General features: G+C 41.9%; 1 protein-coding gene across 5 annotated transcripts in view; it reads left to right on the plus strand.

Moving 5' to 3' along the window:
* ZMIZ1 (zinc finger MIZ-type containing 1) overlaps positions 1–20,000 on the plus strand; it is a 430,047-nt gene that overhangs the window by 180,088 nt on the left and 229,959 nt on the right. For all 5 annotated transcript variants that reach the window (XM_063307691.1, XM_063307693.1, XM_063307694.1 and 2 more), the window contains exon 4: positions 8,919–8,999. The gene's annotated coding sequence lies outside the window, so the exon portion shown is untranslated. The remainder of the gene's footprint in view (positions 1–8,918; positions 9,000–20,000) is intronic.

The raw sequence follows: 20,000 nt of genomic DNA on the forward strand, positions 1-20,000 counted from the left end.
TCTAGTTAGATACTAGAACGGCTGGCTTGTCCGTAGGTAAACCTATGCTAGACGGGAATCCTTCCGTCAAAGAAGTTTGTCAACTGGATATTTTTGTCCTCCATCACACTTTAAAATAACAATTGCCTGTAATTGCTGTGTGCAAAGTTAAAAGCACTCTCAAGTGCTTTGAAGGGTAATAATTTGGGTGTCAAAGTTACACTTATTGCACTGCACCAGAGAGAGCAAGAGTGTCTGAACAGTTAAAAACAAGCATGTCCAATCTTGCCTTAGCATTTATGCAGTTATAACTGATACTTTCATTTGAAAATTAAGACTGAGGCTCATACTTTGGTGGATGGGTTAACCACTGTTAACCTAGCAAGAATCTACTGAGAGAAGTACCAAAATACTTTCAAAGTCCTCTTGTTCATGCAGAGATGGGCTTTCTTGCCTGATCCTCTAGCCACGGCTGATTCTCAAAACAGTACAAGTTGCCGGACAGGCTGATGAGTCCTCTGTATCAGCAGCTCCTGTTTTTGGAGGAATTATCTGGAAGCCTTCCTCCTGCCTCTTGTCTCTTTCAAACACAAGTGTAACAAATGCAGAAATGTTAATTTCAGCTCCCATCAAGCCTGTAGGTTTGCCTTAGCAGAAGCCTGATGCAACAGATTCAGATAATTTATGCACAGCAGCTACTGTGAGAAAGACACTGAATTGTCACTGAGCAGTAACAGTTGCCTTCTTGTGAACCAAAGGCCAACGATTGTCAGAACTGCTTTTGAAGGTATTTGGGTTAGGAATGGTGCAAGAAATAGACGTAATTTTACATTCGCAGGGTTTGTAATGCTGTAACCCTGCTCTGAAACCTAAAGCTCAGCACGTAGAAAATTTGCTTTGTTAACCACGTGCAAAGACCAATAGCCAGGTTCCTAGAACAATGGCTCTCATTTTATTTTTATTTATGTGCCTCGGTTGAAAATACCTTTGCATTTGTATTTATAGGTACCGTTTCGTGAACTTAATTTTGCATCGGCATAGCTCATATTTTAAGCGGCCAGGATTGAACAAGTAAAAAAGTTTTGTTTCCTTAAACTGTACAAACTCTCCTAATGGATGTTTGAAGGACGTCATTTGTTTCTTTTGTGCGTTGTGTGTTTGTATGGGGATTGTGTTACCCAAACTCCCTCAGTCTTTGTCATGTGAAACATAAACCGAGAGCAGGATGTTATTGAATGGCACTTGCAGACTACTGTATTTAAGAAGTTGCAAAGACTGACACTTATGTACGTGTATGCCTAAAGGAGAGTTTAAGGCCATGCTCTTCAGATTCAGCACCTACCCAGTTTGGCTGAGCTCAAGAAACACTAAGCAGAATTAGACTCAATTAGCACTTGAATGGAAGGCAATCAGAAAATCCCAGGAGTGTAAGATAGATTGGGAAGTTGAAACATGGAAAAAAGCCAACCACTTCCATGTTGTTTCCCGGAAGGTACGTAGATGTGTTTACCTGTAGCTGAGTTTAACTCAAAAAGAATCTTTACCTGCATGCCCATGGCTCCCGTCACATAGAATTCCTTCCTAAGATGCTTCTGCTGGTTTTGAAAAGATTCTCCCTGCTTTAATGGAAAGGTTGTACTCTATCTGGTGCGGATGGATATGTAGCATTTGCTGTAATGGGTTTATTTAAAATTGTTGCTTTCGCTCAATGCAGCACAATACGAATTGAATTGTTTGTATCACGTAAGAGAAAGTGGGAAGTTTATGATCATGAAGTAAAGGAATTGTAATATCCATGTGCTACAAATGAGTAATAGTAATTTGTACTCTTTTAACTGTTTGACTGTTTTTTATGATGGCTAGCCACCCAGAGTCACTGGTTTGAGATGGGTGGCTATATAAATTGAATGAATGAACGAATGAACTTGGAATGGCAGAGCAGAGTCTGCTAGATTAGGAAAAAACATGAAATTAGGAAAGTTTTTTTTAAAGAAATTTTAAAAGCTATTTTTCTCTGGTTATTTTATTTTATTTTTATACTTGACAATACAGGCTCTCTTTTTTTAGTGTTTTCTGGCTTGATTAACAATTCTTTTCCATAAGGGTTGGTTCCCAGGCTGAGAAAGATTCAGAAGGCTGTTAGGTAAGCAGCCAGTGGCAAGACACTTTGTTATCAGTGAAGAGTTTTGCTCCCTCACTGAATCACAGAAAGCCTCTTAAAAAAGAAAAGCAAAAAATTTCTACCTAATGTACATAGGGAAAAATTGTCTCTGAATGGGAAAGAGTCCAGTTGCTGGAATCCTTTTAACATCATCCTTTTCCTCTCAATAAATCTTGCTAAAGAGAATTCTGTGGAAATCAAGCTTGTAAAAAAAATCATTTTCTTTTTTCCACAGCTGCCAAAGAGACAGATATTTTTTAACATGAGCCAGAAGGCTAGAAGGAAAAATTAAGCATCTTTTATTTAGTCCAGGTTAGAAGAGAATTGTTTTATATAAAAATAGATAGGGCATCTTTTAAAAACATTTTCCTCCTGGTGGCTTAGATTCAGTGTCCTAAAATATTTTAAAACTAGTTTCTAAACAGTTTAAGTTGAAGATAGCAACAGGTTCTAATGTACATCTGTTTCTACTGGGCAGGCATTTAAAACCTGTTTTCATCAGCAGGCTGATTTCAGATTTCTCTTTTTCCAAATTGGGATGCAACCATTTTCTCTAGTTGTGGTACAGCTACTTCTGTAGAAGTACAGCAAGCTTAGCAGGTATGTCTAAAATTTACCTTTTAATAGATTGCTGCACAAAGAATCTTGGATATTGAAGCACAGAAAGATACAGCCATCTTTAGTAAGGTTGGCAGGTTGAAATGGATGAGCCGCTATAAACATACCTTCCAGACTGCTAAGGGTTTTATTACAGAAATGCCTAAACATCTTAGGGCTTTATTTACTCGAGCCAGATTTGAGCAGCTGGACATAATGGTTGAATATTGAAGATTTAACCAAGTCCCTTATACTGAATGTAGTTGCGTTTGCAGTGCTCCAGAGACAGAAGACATAACTCACATATTACTTGAATGTCAACTGTATAAGAAAGAGAGAGTTCAGTATCTCGGACCACATGATAGATGAACGACCTACTGGGATTCTTATATTAAAACAATGTATTTCATGTGCGGTCAGAATTCAAAAATTACATATAATACAGTCCTTTATTTGAATAAAACAGTGCTGTTGAGATCTGCATATGTGAGCCTGATTGGGGTAAACTGTAGGGGTGATTCAGAAATTTGATTTGCATTTTTATTCCTTTTCTTATCTAATTTGTGTTTTATTCTATGTGTTATATTCTGTATTTTGATATGGCCTTTTGGCTAATCAATAATAAACTATACTATACCTTTTAAAATTCATAAATCGGTCAATAAAGGTATATATAACCAAGAATGCATGTCTATTCTCTGTGCATCTTGAGTGGAAATTATGTCCCTTTTTTCCCTGTGTACTCTGCATGCCTATCATGATCTATACTGAAAGGAAATGGTTATTATTATTATTATTTTTCAAGGAATCGTCTAACCAAAAAAGGTTAGACGATTCCTTAAAAAATAATTTTAAAAAATTCCTTGAAAAAATTATTATAAAATGAAAAGGGAATAGGTTGATGGACAGGCCAAACATGTCGCCATGTCCTTTGCTTCTGCAACTGTGTAAACAGCACCATATTCTCTTATCCCAAAGTGTAGCTTGCAAGATTCAGCTGTCTTACCACAAAGTTTATTGGGCTTCTCACAAGCTCCAGAATTCTTTAAAACGTTTGACTAGCTGGCCAGTGGTACAGTGCTTGACCGGCTGGCCAGCCCAGCCATCCCCTCCCTCCCTGTTTAAATCTTCACTCACCTTTTCAGATCCCTGAAGATCACATTTAGTTCTTCATTTCATGGTACACATCAGTCAATGTCCCATTCATAATTTCATTTGGAGCAATGGGGGGTGGGGGGAAAGTGGGCAGAAGATGTTATGAGATGGGGTTGGCAGAGTACAGTCCTAGAACTTAGTCTGTGCCTTTTGAAAACCACTAAAGAGGCAGAATCGAGAGTTCCTGCTGATTTTCATTACCTGTTTTTTTTTTCCTTTTGTACTCTTCTGCCCAACATCTGCCCACTCGATTCCTCTCATTTCCCTGAAGTAAGGAGGTGTTCCAGGTAAACCACAGAGGATGTAAGAGAGAGTGAGCAAAGGAAAGTAATGGAAGAGGGAAGAGGTTGCTTCAGGCCTGAGAAAGTTTCTGGGTTGTAAACTGGCAGCCCTACTCAAAACAATGATTTATATGTCTAGGAAGATCTTCCTCAAAGCCTCAAGGTATTTGGGACAACATTTTCGGAAGGTCTCAAAAGCTCCTCCCTTCTGAACACCACCTGTTCCCAGAGTGCCAAATTAAACGTGTGCTAACAAGCCCTTATTTAGGGCTTGGCTGGGTGTCTCTCTGTATGCCAGGGAATTGGGTATTTAGTAATCTAGAAGATTATTTCTAGGCCTGTAGAATGCTGAAGGAATTTGCTGTAACTTTTCCAGTCTTCAGAAAAGACTAATGTAGAATAGATTCAATCAGTATTACTTGTTGCCAGTAATATGAGGATTCACCTCTTGGAGTGTTTTGCTCCAGATTCTAGACAAAGTTTGCCTTTTGAGTACGGAAATTAAGGAATAATTCCACTTTTACCCATTTTACTATTGTTGTTGTTCCTCCTAATTACAAGAATTAGGGTGCAAAGATTTAACTTCCCATCTCCTACCAACTCATTATGGAAACTTGTGAAGATGACCTCCTCTCCCATCTTTGAGTGGAGAAATCAGCATCAGTCTTCACAAGTTTGGCAAAATTTTGCCCGACTGCTTCTGCAGTACACCCAATAATTTTCCATTTTTGAGTGTACTGTAGCAGCAATTGTGCAAAATTCAAATGGTAAGTGATGCAAGGGAGCTTTCCAATTGTGTTTTCCATTTCGAAACAGCAACATCCCTTTAAACAAAGTTGGGTGTGAGGAGGGAAGCAAAATAAAAAATAAAAGCCCACCCTGTTGCCAGCATATTGCTAATTGAAGCTGTCCTTTTTGAAGGCTCTTCCAAACAAGGTAAAGGTAAAGGTTTCCCTTGACATTAAGTCCAGTCATGTCCGACTCTAGGGGGCGGTGCTCATCTCCCTTTCAAAGCCGAAGAGCCGGCGTTTGTCCGTAGACACTTCCGTGGTCATGTGGCTGGCATGACAAACAAACCCCTTTTATAATGCTGAAACCAAAATAACCATAAATAATTAGCAGAAGAGATGTTTATTGACTTGAACACCTACTAGAAGAAAGGAAGGCTGAGGTGTCTACTATAGTACCAGCCTAATAAATCCAAACAGGATCTGAGATTTTTCATGCTGTTCATTTCAAAACTGTCAGCGTCACCCAAACTTAGCAAAATTTTGAAGACATCCTCGAATATCTACACCTGTTGGTAGAGTTGGGCAGCCCAGTGTACTACGTTTTGAGAGCACAATGTTGACGCTGAATATGCTTCCCATTGTTACAAGCGGTTTTGTTCTTTTTGCATTTTCTTTTAAATACAATGATTTTGTTTATCTCTATGATGTGAGTCAGTGCTTATCCAACTTTCTTTGCTGTTCCCTCCTCTGCTGATCCCACTCAACCCAATTACTGCCAGAAGGTTGCCTTTTTGCATTACCGTGGTTAGAGAGACTAGCTAGAGAAATGCCCACCTACAAAAACATTTTCTGTGGCTCCGAATCTTATAGATGGAGGATTTTTCTCCATGTGCTGGACCTGGACATTGGCAAGGATGCCTCAGAAACTTTCTTTCTTTCTTTCTTTCTTTCTTTCTTTCTTTCTTTCTTTCTTTCTTTCTTTCTTTCTTTCTTTCATTTATATCTCAAAGTTGTACTACTGTCCATCTCCCACCGAGGAGGGACTCTTTCCCTTGTATGTATTGACAGCCTGATCTCCTTAGCCAAGTAACAACAACGCAAATATTTTGCCTATAATAGAAACTTACCATCTCCATAAGCAAGAATGTACATAAGCAAGTGGCTGGCTGTTTCAGTGCTTCCCCCTGCTGGTCCAGGAAGCACATGTTGCCCCTGATGTGCCCAGGTTGTTCTAGCACCTAGACCTTGCCTAGGAAAGGGCAGCTGAAAGCCTATATCCATACTGAAATATGAACAATATGCAACTTTGCAGAGTGCTGAGGTGTGGAATTTCTGAAAAAGGGAAGTCTAGAATACAGTTGCTTCCTCTCAGCAGGAGATGTTTGTCCATGCAGCTTCAAATCAGTTTCACACTTGAGTGTGATGTAATTATTCAGCTCTAATGATAGGCAAGGTGGAAAAGCAGAGAACTGCGTAGAACATGGGATTCTTATATACTGAATTTAAGATTGCCAGTCTGTGCCCTGTTATCTGAGAGTACATCCTGAATGTTGACAAACTTCAGACTCAGAATGTGTAAAACTACTGTGATGGGGCAAGATTAAAGTTCTTTGTTTATTTTTAGTTTGTCATTTATTTATTTATTTATTTTGTCTGCTGACAGTTTTTGTCATTCATTCATTCATTCAGTATGCTGCCCAACTCCCAAAGACTCTGAGTAGCTCACAACAATCAAAGAAATTGCAATGAAATTGATAAAAGATAAAAGATGGCAAGTGCAACAGACAGATGGAATGAAGTGAGGGGTCTCACTCTCCCACATCAAAGGCCTGGGTGAAGAACCAGGTCTTCTGAACAAAAGCAGAGTGGTGGCTATCCAGCTCTTGGGGGGAACCTCATTCCAGAGGGCAGGTGCTACTACAGAGATAGTGTGCTTCCAAGGTCCCAATAGATGACATTGTTTAATCTAAGGAACCTACACCATGTCAGCCCTGCAAGATTGGATTGGCCAGGCAGATACTATGGAGGACAAGCAGTCCCTCAAGCAACCAGGCTCTATGTCACTTAGGGCTTTATAGGTGACAACCAGCACCTTGAATCACACCTGGAAACAAACTGATGCAGCTCACAAGGCAGAGGTGTTACATGGGCCTATCAACGTATGCCTATCATTGCTTGCACTGCTACTTTCTAGACCAGTTGAAGCTTCTGGGTAGCCTGCAAGGGCAGCCCCATGTTGAACATGTTACAGTAGTCAAGCTGCAAGGTGACTAGGGCATGAGTGTGGTCTTGGCCTTGGTCTCCTCCTCCCTCAGGTTGCACATCTTTACATACAAACTCTACAACAGTTTGTATGATATGCTGGTAGGTGAGACTTGAAGTAATTTTCTGCAGTGCATCATATGGTTGGTGCTTTAGGGAGGGGGGCACTCAGAAATCAGAATGAGCGTAGAAAGAAGGCCAGTTCAAAACATTCTGAGCAATAGTAGTAGACTATTCTTGCTTTTAATGGGTAAGTTCTGGGTTCATGCCCTAGACAAGTCCTCCTGAAGAAGAATAGGATAACTCTATGCTTGAGAACAATCCTTTAATATAGTATAGCATACAACAATCCTTTCTTCTGGCCCCAACATTTCTATTAAAGAACTTTCAGATAGCAGGGTAGGAGATGACTGTATCTTTGGAGAACTGGTATTATCTTAGAAACAGCTGTTGATGTTCATAAAAATCTTGATGATGGGCCATCAGTCTTCAGAGAGCCATTCTTTATTGCATGCCCTGAAAACCTATTAAACATTCCAGCATCGCTTCATGGACAATTGAAAATTAATAAACTTTTTTGTGGTATTCTTCCACTTCAGACCTATTAAAAGAGGTCTGTTTTCAGTGCTGCTGAAAAAGCACATAAATAATATATTGGCTGGAAATGGTCTCTTTGTCCTCTTGATTAGATTTCTCCAAATAACTTTAGCCTGGAACATCATAGTGATTTTAGGAAATCTGTACACTTTGTCTTAGTCCCAACAGGAAAGCATTTTACAGGCATTTCATCCATTCCATTTGATATGGAGGAAAGAAACATATTTCAGGTAAATTCACTCAGAACTGTCGTCCCATAGGCTGTCCTTAAGATAGTAAGAATCTTGTAATTATATCATTCCCCAAACTTAATAATAACAGTTGTAAAATATCACAAAACCTCTATTTCCATGCTTCTGTTTCTGAAGACAGAGTTATGGGGACCAGCTGAAATTCTATGGGGAATTTTCTCTCTGTGGCTGATAAGGAATATTTTCAACCAGAGGCTCTCTGGGAGATCTTAATATCTGAACAAGTTTGTAATAAGACAGGTTCCTCAAAAAGACACTTGAATGATGCAGGGTTTAAAAGTTAAAAAAAACAAAAAACACCTTGAATTGAGCCTGGAAACAGGCAGACACCTGTTGTAGATCTTTTGATCTATGTAAATTGTGATTGCAATATTAGGATAAAACACAAGCTTAAAAGCTTGTTTTAATTCAGGATTAGAATTCAAGTTTATATGCCACTTTTCCAATCTCTCATAGAACAGGCCTATGGCAGAATGTTGCAAGGAACATATTGGCCACAAGGGAAAGAGGTGATCTTTTTCCAAGATTCTGCTGTTCTCAGAAATAAAGCTGGAGATATAATAGCTGTAGAGAGGCTTATAGAAAGGTGGCGTATAGAAAACTGGGAGTTTGTCCAGACCAATCAAGCTGGACTATCTTTTTTAGGGAGGGAGGGAGTGTAAAAAAGGTAAGATGTTGGCCACACAATCAAAATCCCACTCTTTTTTATGTTCATTGCACACACAATGCACATAAAAAGGGATGGGACTTTGGTCACACAGTTGTGGCTGCCATCTTGACTTCTGGGGACACCTCCTCCTCCCACAGATGCCCGTTATCAGGATTTTGGAACTTGATATTGTATATCCTGCTTTGCAATGTAATTTGGAAGTTGCAAATGCTTCGTTTCTATTCTTCATTGCAGGAAAATAGATCCTGTTATGTGAAGTCTCAGAAGGCCTAGGTGGTGGTGCTCCTGGAGAGGAGGTGCTTATGGGATACTCAGGTAAGATATTGAACTTTGATCAGTATGGCTGTTAATATTGTAGATGTATAGCCTACTTCGTCAAGGATCAAAACTTGATCACCTGCTTGTTTTACTAGCCTTATCCTCCAGCAGGATAAAGCCACTTCCTTCATGAGGGATTGGTGGGGGGAAGTGATGGAAGCAAAACATTGGGGTCAGAAGAAGGTCCTACTGGGGCCTGTGTTAGGCATAAGATGTACCAATCGAAGTGAATATTTGTAGCTCAGGGTTGAACTGTGGAGTCCTTGGTGCTCTCCGGGCCTTGTTGTTTTCTTGCAGACGTTTCATTGCCAGACTAGGCAACATCTTCAGTGCGAAGAGGGAGAGGGCCTTGCTCTCAGTTTATATACCGTGGCTTGCCCTGCTTGTGTTGGTGGGGGTGTTGTTCCCTCCTTGGGAGTTCTTTGATTGGGCTGTTGTTTGCTGCTTGGTGCTTGGTTGATTGACTGAGTTAATAGTTCCTTGATTAGGGTTTCGTGTATTGTTTGATTGTTCGTTTGTTCAGATGAAGACCGAACGAACAATGAAACAGTACACAATACCCTAATGAAGGAACTATTAACTCAGTCAATCAACCAAGCAGCAAACAACAGCCTAATCAAGGAACTCCCAAGGAGAGAACAACACCCCCACCAACACAAGCAGGGCAACCAAGGTATATAAACTGAGAGCAAGGCCCACTCCCTCTTCGCACTGAAGATGTTGCCTAGCCTGGCAATGAAACGTCTGCAAGAAAACAACAAGGCTCAGAGAGCACCAAGGACTCTGCAGGCATAAGATGTGCCGGACAGAGACTGCATGCTCTCAGTTTAGAAATAAAGAGCTGCTGCTTCCATAATCTATGAAAAGCTTTGGCCTTGGCCTTGGCCCCCCGCAGCCCATGATTGTGAGCTTTCATCTGTGGCTTCAGAGAGTGAGTTTCTCATCTTTGAAAAAAATGGAACAGTGTGATTTGTTGGAAATGATAAAGGAAAGCTTTGTGTGCTCATTTCTAGGCATGTAATAGAGGAATGGAAAGGAAGGAGAGTAAAAGCCTACAGCTCACCACAGCTCGTAAGCATAATGAGAAACTATGGCTAAGTTACGTAAACTTGAGTAAACTTTGGCTGAGTTTCAGTATGGTGCTCATTTCCTCTTAGGCTCCTTTCCCAGAATTATCTGCTAAGTTAGTGGTTGCTCTCCGATGTGACTGTTGTTGTTGCTAGATGGATGTGCATAAATTCTTCCTGGTTCCCCTTTGCTCAGTGTGTGAGCTGTGGTACAGAAGGCCTCGTGCAACTCATCCAGAACTGAGCCACAAAACTCTTGTTACAATCAGTCAAGTTAAAAGTAGCATCTGACACATGGAAAGCTACCTTACAGAGTGCAGAGTCTTTCTCCGTAATCCACCCAGATGTTACCTGCTCCAACTAGGGCTTTAGACAATTGGTTGTGTCACCTGCTACTCGATTCTTTCAACTGGAGGTGCTAAGAATTAAACCAGAGCATGGCTGCATGTGAAACTTGTCTTTGGCCCTTTCCTACGTGTGCAAATTGGTTGATGAGCTTCAAAGCTTTTTGAAGAAAAGTGCTTGCTGTCGGAGATGATAGAAGCTATTGATTCCTGCTATGCTCTCTGAACTGGGTTCCGATTGTCCAGACAAAGCTTTAATGTTTGACTGGTGTTTACCTGCTGGTTTGTCTTTTACCTGCTGCTCTAGTAATTTATTTTGCTCTTGGAAAAGAATATACTGCAGTCCAAACTGTTGATTTCTAGGATAAAAGACCATTGAAATCTTAATAGATGCAATTATTGGAAACAAAGGGAGAATGACCTCCGATCCAATTGTCAAGACTGACTGCTCTTCCACTCAAGATAATGTGGTATGCCTCCACATTTGTCTGAAGAGAATAAGATAAAGACATGGGATTTCCCCTTGTCTGCGTAATAGTGTCATGTTCACCGTTCCAATGTTACCGTTACATCGTAACGTTTCGCATGTCATTTGGCTGATGCATGTTTCATCTGGGAGGGGAGGAGGATTCCATCTCGTGGGATTGTTATATGTTAGCAGCTGGATTGGAATGTGTTTGGGTTATCTTGTGTGTTCAAGGTTCCTTTCCCAGGACATCAACAGAAACGGTTACCAGCATCTGGGGGGGTGGGGGGGGAGTTTGCAACGGCAGGGCGAGGGGAGGGATTACGTTTGAGCCGAGGGTTTTTAGTTTGTATTTGGTGCACTTTTGCTCATTCTCAGCTTTCTCTGTATTTACATACTATTCTTTAATAAATCAGATGTCATTGAGTTCCTGCTTGTGAGTCTGAGTCTATTAGGGTAGGCAATCCTTACATAAAGCTGAGAATCTCAAAACATTTTCCGTTAGCCCCTTTCCAGATTTATTTTGTGAGGGAGAACTGCTAGCGATGAGCAAACCAAATCCCCAAACCACGGAAAGCGAGGAATTGAGCGAGGGGGAACCCGACTCCACGGTGATAAGAACAGAGAGGGTCCCTACTCGGGAGCTCTCGGAAATTCGGGAGGTGTCGAGCTCCAGCCTGGGAGAAGAGGAGGTTGGAGGTAAAAGAGCCCCTGAACCGACCAGTGAGTCACCAGGCGAACTGGTCACCTGGGATGAAACACAGGGACCCCTACCAGGGACGTCCAAAACGTCTTGGAAACAGTGGTACCCGAGTTCCCCAACTGTGGTGAGGCAGGAGGGAAAGGAGGATTCCCAAACTCCTGACCGTATAAGACTGGTGGAAGCCAAATTGGAGTCACTAGAATTTATGTTTCAGAAAATGTCAATGGACTGGGGTCCCTGGGAGAGGAGGAGAGAGGAGTCTAGTAATAGGCATTTGTCTCCTTCTTCACCCCCACCTTCTTCAGAGGAAAGGAGTAGGACCCGGTGCACAGAGGAGGCAAGGGCGCCGAGGGTGAGAATGTCAAGGTCCCCTCCTCGAGAGCAGAGATCCCTGGGAGCTAAAAGAAAGTCCGACTGCCCAGCTGTGGCGAAGGGACTGCCCGGAGTGGTGGTTAAGGACTTTACAGTTAAATTTGATGGAGATCCAACTAAGCTATCATTCTTCCTTACCAATGCAAGGAGTTATATGGATGAATGGGAACCATATTTTCGTTCAGAAAGAGCCAAGATTAATGCCATTGCCACTAAGCTCAAGGGGCAGGCTGCCGATTGGTATGTGCAGTTATGTCAATCGGATGCCCCTGAGCTGGAGGAGTTCGAAGAATTCCTGTGGGCGTTGAAGCTACACTTTGAAGACCTGTTAGCTAAAGAAAGGGCAAAACAGGCGCTGAGGGAGCTTAGCCAGGGGCCACGATCGGTAGCAGACTATGCTCTGGAATTTAAGGCTCTGGCTGGGAAGGTTGGGGATTGGTCCCAATCTACCTTAATAGAACTTTTTAAGGACGATCTGAACACGGAGGTCCTGAGGTGGTCGCTCGGTAGGGACGACCCAGATACCCTGTATGAATGGATACAGTTGGCAGGGAAGGCTGAGCATGCCCATGAAACCTTCGCTCACAGGAAGGTGATGAGATATTCTGGGCTCAGCAAGGGTTCCCACCCTGCTGCACCTACTGGAAAGTCCGGTCAACATGCCTGGGAGGAGGAGAGGGAGCGCCACTATGCGAAAGGGCAGTGCCTCTGATGTGGAAAGGAAGGTCACCGAGTGGTGGCGTGCCCGAAGGGCAAGACCGATGATCATTCGGGGAAGCCGACGGGGAAATCTCCCTCCCTACCCAGGAAAATGAAGGCAGCCATGGCTGAAACTGAAGTGGAGGAGGTTCCTTACTTCGGGGGCGAGGGGGAGCCCGATCTACACCAGCCGGTGGGAAACGCCAGCCACCTGCTCTAAGGAGCGCCTGTGGGCAGGTGGTGGAGGATGGGCACAAACATGTTTTGGTGAGTGGCAACTATCCCACACTGAACGTGAAAGTGAAGTTAGGCTCCCGCACAAGAACCGTTGAAGTTTGGGCATTGATCGATTCAGGGTGTTCGCGTTGCTTGATGCACCCTGACGTGGTGGCTGCTTTGGAGTTACCCAGCTTTCCACTGCAACGTCCCATGATTTTCACCCAGCTGGATGGTTCTACGGCGGGGGGGGGGAAACCGGTCACCCATTACATGGGCATGGTGGCGTTGCAAATGGGCAGCCACCGTGAGGGGCTGCCATTTGTGGTGGCACCTGTGGGGCATCCCTTAGTCATTCTGGGGATTCCTTGGTTGGTCCAACAAAACCCCTATATAAATTGGGTACACAGGACTTTGACTTTTGGGGATGGTTTCTATCAAGCCCCTGGGGAGGACGACACAGCTGCAGTGGGGAGGGCGGCGGCAGCAACCCTGCATTTCGCTGTCACACCACTGGAGGACTTGCCGGAGCAATAGCAAGGCTTTGCGGATGTGTTTGGTGAGAAAGAAGCAGACCAACTCCCACTCCATCGAAAAACTGACTGTGCGATAGAGTTGGTCCCCGACACTCAACTGCCCAAACCAAAAATTTATGCCATGACTCAAAAGGAACTGGCGGCGTTGAGGGAGTTTGTGGACAAAAACTTGGCCAGGGGTTTTATTGAACCAGCAAATTCGCCAGTGGGCGCCCCCGTCTTGTTTCGAGCGAAGAAGGATGGGACATTGAGACTTTGTACAGATTACCACGGATTGAATGCAGTCTCAATATTAAACAAATATCCTCTGCCAATAATAAAAGACATGTTAGCACATCTGGCTAAGGGGAAAATCTTCTCTAAGCTGGATTTGCAGGAAGCCTATTTGGAGAGCCTGCGTAGTACAGTAGAGTGGTTAAGGTATTGCCTTGAGAAGACCCACATTCAAGTTCACCCTTCTCTATAAAAGCTAACTGGGTGACTTTGGGCCAGTCACTCTCCCTTAGCCCAACCTACCTGCTAGGTGAAAAATGTACACTGCCTTGAACTCTTTAGCAAAAGTCAGGATAAAACAGTGAAAACAAACAATTGTGGTGACACTAGAGGTGAGGTGAATGCATGTGTACTTTTGTATGGAAATGACACCTGTTTTGGGATGAATTTGCAGCAAATGATAAATAGAATGTACGATGCAATGAAGAGCAAGGATCTGAACATTAAGGACTATAAATGCATCACAGAGCAAAGTACTTGTGTTTGTCAGGAAAAATGGGGTGAAGGATTATAAGTTACGTAGAAAAGGTGAACTATTAGAGGAGATGAACGTGTGTATCTTGGTAAAACATGTGCTGAAGATGGGAAGGTAGGTGGAGAAATGTGGGAATGTGTATATGGTAAAGTTTATACAGAACAATTATAACAATTTGTGAGTCCCTAGTTTACTTTGCTCCCCAAAGTCAGTTTTTCAGGAAGTTGTTTTGGGGGGCGGGGAAGATACTGTAGCAGACAACATCGGAAGAGAGAGAACCTGAATGTGGGTTATTTGGTTATCAGTGAAGGCAGAAAAAGGCAAAGTGGAGAGTCAGAGAAGTATGTTCTTTTCAGGAATGTTATTTTGGTGATTGCAAGGTGACTCCTGCAATCAGTTGGGAGTTTTTTTACCAGGCCCTGTTTTGATACTTCCATGTTGTTCTTTGTAACTATGAGGTAATCCACATGCTTAAACAAGTTATTACTACCACCAAAGTGGTATCTTCCCTCTCCACAGTCTCTGGAATACATATTATAATTGATTCCAGATCTGCATGCCATGACTTGAGCTTATATCATGCCGTGAGTTTATTTCATGAGCTGCCGTTGATGGGAGTCATAGCCACAAACAGAACAATATCGGGAAGACACCCAAGATATGGTGACCTTGTGCTTCTTTTATGCTGTGCAGACTAATGCTCCTGGCTATCCCACCCCAGCAGTTAGCCCCAAGATGTTTGTCAAATTATTTAAGAGCCTATTACATTATTAAATTTAATAATTTAAAAAAATGTTAAGAGCCAGTTTGGTCTAGTGGTTAAGGCACCGGGCTAGAAACCAGGAGACTGAGAGTTCTAGTCCCACCTGAGGTGTGAAAGCTGGCTGGATAACCTTGGGCCAGTCCCTCTCTCTCAGCCCAACCTGCCTCACAGGGTTGCTGTTGTGGGGAAAATAGGAGAAAGGAGTATTAGGTATGTTCACTGCCTTGAGTAATTTATAAAAATAATAAAGGCGGGATAGAAAATTAAATGAATAAAATAAATAAATCATTGGGGAAAAATCATTGGTTTCATTTAAGTTGGGAAAGGAGCAGAGAAGTAACAGTTTTGCACTCTTTCATTGGTAACACCGGAATGGATGTTAGCCATCTGTGTCACGGTTGCAACACATTCTAATTTTCTTTCATAGATTTAACCTCAGTAGGTAGCAGTATTAACAGATATTAGCTGATCTAGAAAGCAAGCAAGGTTGAATCTAGTTCATTCTTGGAAGGGAAACTCTCAGGAAGGACTCTTAGCTGATCTAGAAAGTTGAAAAATTTCCCAGAAGACCTGGATGTAGTCAGTCATCCAAAGTTGAGCTTGACTTGAGGGAGTCTTTCTTTTTGCATAGACTCAAGCATTTGCCTTCAGTTTCCTGGTTTTAATCACACAAACCTGCTTATGGTACTTATCCAAATGCCAGGGCTCACCACATCATCCATTTTTAAACTTTCCTCCTGAGGGCATTAGCTTCATTGCTGTACCTGAATATGGTTGACAGAGGAGAGTAAGGAAGTTCTCAGTGTTTGGATTCCTACAGGCTGTTGATAAGATCCTGCCTGATACTTTCGCCCTGGCCTGTGCTTAGGAAATTACTGTTAGAGCCCACAATAGTTCTATCCAAGGAAAAGTTTTCTAGTTTACAGTTTTAACATACTTTGATGCAATGATCTCTCTCTAAAAACCAAACAATCTGGGAAGATTTCCTCCCATCTGCAAGTTTGTACTGAAGTAAGCACACGTTATATGATTGCCATAAAGTAACTTCTAATGCCTTATATGCATAGAAATCATGATACGCTTGAGAGTCTTGGGCTGAAGGCCTGAAGGGAAATAAGTAACGTCTTCACCCTGCAGTATTTTTTTCAGCCATGTCTTCTTATGGTGGTTATGCAGAATTCCACTTGACCTTGGCAATAGTAAGGGTGGAATCATCAAATCCAATTACTTCCAAGTTACTGAGACAGTTGTGGGGCATATCCTAGAAACATTGTAGTGCTGACAACTGAACCAGTTTGTTGGAGTTGACATCACCTGCAAAACAGAGACTCCTAATTAAGTCTCCGATAAAGGAAGAACAAGCAAGAATGAGTATAATTCCCATCTGCTTGTATTCAGAGATACACTGCCCTGAATGCAGAGGTCCTATTCAGCTGTCTTCTTTTCTTTTTAAAAAATCCATTAATGGACATACCATTCTTTCGTTTAAAAGCTCTTTAGAAGCCCTCTTCTAACCATGCATTTTCCAAATTAGTGACATGTTGTGAAGTTTATTGGTGTTCTTGAGTCATCCACAAGTTTTCCTCACAGATTGCCTTCAGGAGGAAAATAGGTTATTGGTAGCTTCTTGAAGGAGGGGTAGAACATGCAGAAATACTTTTTTAAAACTATTTTTGCTGATATCAAGTCACCTTATTCTTTTATAAGTGATAAGTGCAACTTGCTTTGCTTATCAAAGTATGTTGGATGCATCAGCTTGAAAAGTGTGACTTATGCAGACTAGAATTCAAGATGTATTGACTACACTTACTTTCAATGCTTTTTTTTTAAAGACAAATGGAAATACAGACCGCTGAACTCGAAAATGTAGCATTTCCTCCCTCTTTATTTATTTACCAGATTTATTACCAGCCACAATTCTAGCAGCCTTGGTGGTTTACAGTAATGATTTTTTTTTAAAAAAGATCCACAGTTGCAAATGCATAGTTATAAAATAGTTTTTAAAAACATAGCACAGTCATCCATTCTAGGCCTCATGCATCACCATAGATCCTCTGGAACAGCCCTGTTTTCAATAGTTTTTGGTAAGCCAAAACTGTAGGGACCAATTCCAATTCAAATGGGAGGTTCTTCCAAATTAAGGGCGTTACAATAGAAAAGCAATGCCTTTGAACCTTCATGGTATGGCCTTGAAGAAATGAAGGACTCTCAGCAGTTGGGTGGGCTGATTCCAGCTGAAGAAGACAGTCCTGAAGATCCTTTGGACCTGCACCTTAAACTGGAAGCTAATTGGAAGCCAGTGCAGGGTTCAGAACACAGGTCTAATATGTTCCCAGAGGTGAATACTAGCCAATAAATGGCCTGCTGCATTCTGGGATAACTAAAGCTTTCAGATGGTCTTCAAGAGCAACCTCACATAGAGTGCATTGTAGTTGTCTAGCTGCGTGATGACGAGAACATGAGATACAATTGGGAGGTGCTCCTGCCCCAGGCAACAGAGATATGGCTGAAGTTGTGCAAATGCCCCCTTTGACATGGCTTCTACCTGCCTATGAAGCAGTAGCTGTGAGTCCAGGAGGAGTCACCAGTCCTAGACTGCTCTTTCAGGGTCAGTCCCACCCCCTCAGGAGATGATACCAGAACTGTCAGGTCACCTTTGCTTTTTTGTCAAATTTTCTGGAATGAAACAAAATGCCTCAGAGGAAAACAGGAAAGGCATTTATTCCAACTAAATACCTAGTAAAGCTACATTGGACTACATTTCTTTGTGTGTTCATGAAATACAATTTTGGACTTGGGTCTTGCAATAGACATAGGCAGTGGGTTTTTTTTCCCCCCACAGAAAGCTAAAGGTGGTTTGGATGAGAGCATGAGAGGTGTGCATATATCCCTTTTATTTTGATTGAATATCTGCAAAATAGAATATCTAGAGGAAAGGAGAAATATGTATTCATAAAATCTCTTACCTGTCCTGAGCCTGTTTGAATCCTTTGGTAGCTCATTGTTGCCAAATGTCATCACGAGCAACGTTCAGTAATCTGATGTGATGGCTGTCATCTTGAGAACTGCAGTAATGCTAACAGAAGATGATCACTCACAGGAGATTAGCTGGAGAGCCATTTTTCCCCAAGTCTTGCCCTTTCTATATGAAATCCCCAAGTCAAATTAGATGTCACCACTGTTGTGTGCCTGGCAAACCAAACGTGTGTATAAACTCAGGCTGCTAATGAGCAGTGTTCCCATACGTATCTCAACAACTTTCTGTCAATGTCTACCAAAAAGATATACTTCCACTTGGTTTCTATGAGCACACTTTGAGTATTCTATAGGACTCTCAACGGCAAATTGGTACGAATACATAATGCCAACCAAAAGCACTTAAACGTTGTCTTTGTAGCTCCATTCTTCCACTCTTAACTTGGTTGAAACTCTACTCTTGGCTATTTAACAAGTCTCATCTGTTTTACTTCTTTAACTGGAAACTCTCCAGTTTCATCCTGTGAATACAGACTTGAAATGGCCTTGAAACGGGATCCTGCTGCTTTGCGAGCATACAACAATGATGTTATTGCAATCTAGCATCCCAGTGAACCTATGCCCATAACCATTTTCCCATGCCCCATCCACAAATGCTATGAACCTTTGGGGTGGTGTCCTAACAGTCAGGAACCACGCTGAGACGAGGAATAAGTCTCTAGTGTTTTATTACTGCTACGTTAGGCAGAAAATCCTAACAAACTGAAGAAGCGTGGGAAAACCCATACAGATAAACCCCAAAAGTCAAGGTGGGTCTGTTCTGTGTCTCTTTGAATGGCTGCTCAACTCCTCGCTACTACGCATGCGTTTTCCCCCCTGGATAGGGGCCCCCTCCTGCTCACCATCAGTGCTCATGACAGGCAGGGAGAGGGGAAACAATGTTGGATAAGAGTGGCCTGGGAGTTTTCTGGAAGCAACTCTTCTGAAATAGGAAGCAGTTAAGGGTACTCTAGACATTGTCCAGAGTCCAAATGGCCCCTTCACGGTTGACTAGAACTTTTTGTTTCTGGAGCAGAATATTTATTTATTTGAAAACGTATATGCGAATATTTTAAAACACTCTGGACGGCTCAGAATGAATACCCACCCTAATATACTTATATAGGTACTCTCCCAAATCAGCATCCATAGCATTGCAGCCTGTAACTAAAACATTGTAAAGTTCCAAGAACTAAGTTGAGAAGTCTTGTTTCATCTCATTGAAAATTGTAAACTGCCCAGAGTCTCTTTTTGAGTGAGATGGGCAGTGACTAAATTTGAAATACAAATAAATAAATAATTAAAATAGTGCTTGCCTGTCCTTGCTTTCTTTTGAACTGCTAGCTTAAACTGTGCACAAAGCTTGATTTGCTTTTTAAAATGAAGTTTCATTCAAGATGGATGGATGGATAGATGGATTTCAGGCCATGATCAGAGATGTTAAAAAAAAATACAAACACAACAAACAACAAAATGGATAAAATTTAGAATACAGAAGCAGAATTGGAATTAAATCTGTGGACCAACCTGTGGGCAAACCCCACTTCCTTTTTGCACGGAAGATGTTGCCTAGTCTGGCAATGCAACGTCTACAAAAAAACAAGGCTCGGAGAGCGCCAAGAACTCCACAGCCTTTATTTGCATACAGGTGATAGGATCTCCACCATTCCTGAAACAAGCTATTTGTTTGGATCACATTATTTTTCTTAACACTTAAATCTGCCAAGAGATTCTTTTTAGAGTTACAATTATTTGTGTAGCCTCTACCTTAAGTGCTTCCTCTTCCTTCCTCTCCTCTCTAGCACACTTTTAGCCACGCTCAATATTGCAACTGAGGCTGCTTTCTGTGAGGCACTGACAACACGGTGAAGACATTTCTTTCCATAGGCTGTCAGTTTCAATCTATAGCCAGATGCCAGTGGAATCTTATTCAGGCACCTTTTCTGGGTATTGATTTAAATCTGTGCTTTTTCTTTCTTTTAGTCTAATTCTGAGATGTTACATTTCTCCTGGATTGATTAAAGGTGTATGAAAAGCCAAGAGATGCTGGGTCATTTAAACATACATCT

Source organism: Candoia aspera, chromosome 6 (genome assembly GCF_035149785.1).
Source record: "Candoia aspera isolate rCanAsp1 chromosome 6, rCanAsp1.hap2, whole genome shotgun sequence".
Lineage (NCBI taxonomy): Eukaryota > Metazoa > Chordata > Lepidosauria > Squamata > Boidae > Candoia > Candoia aspera.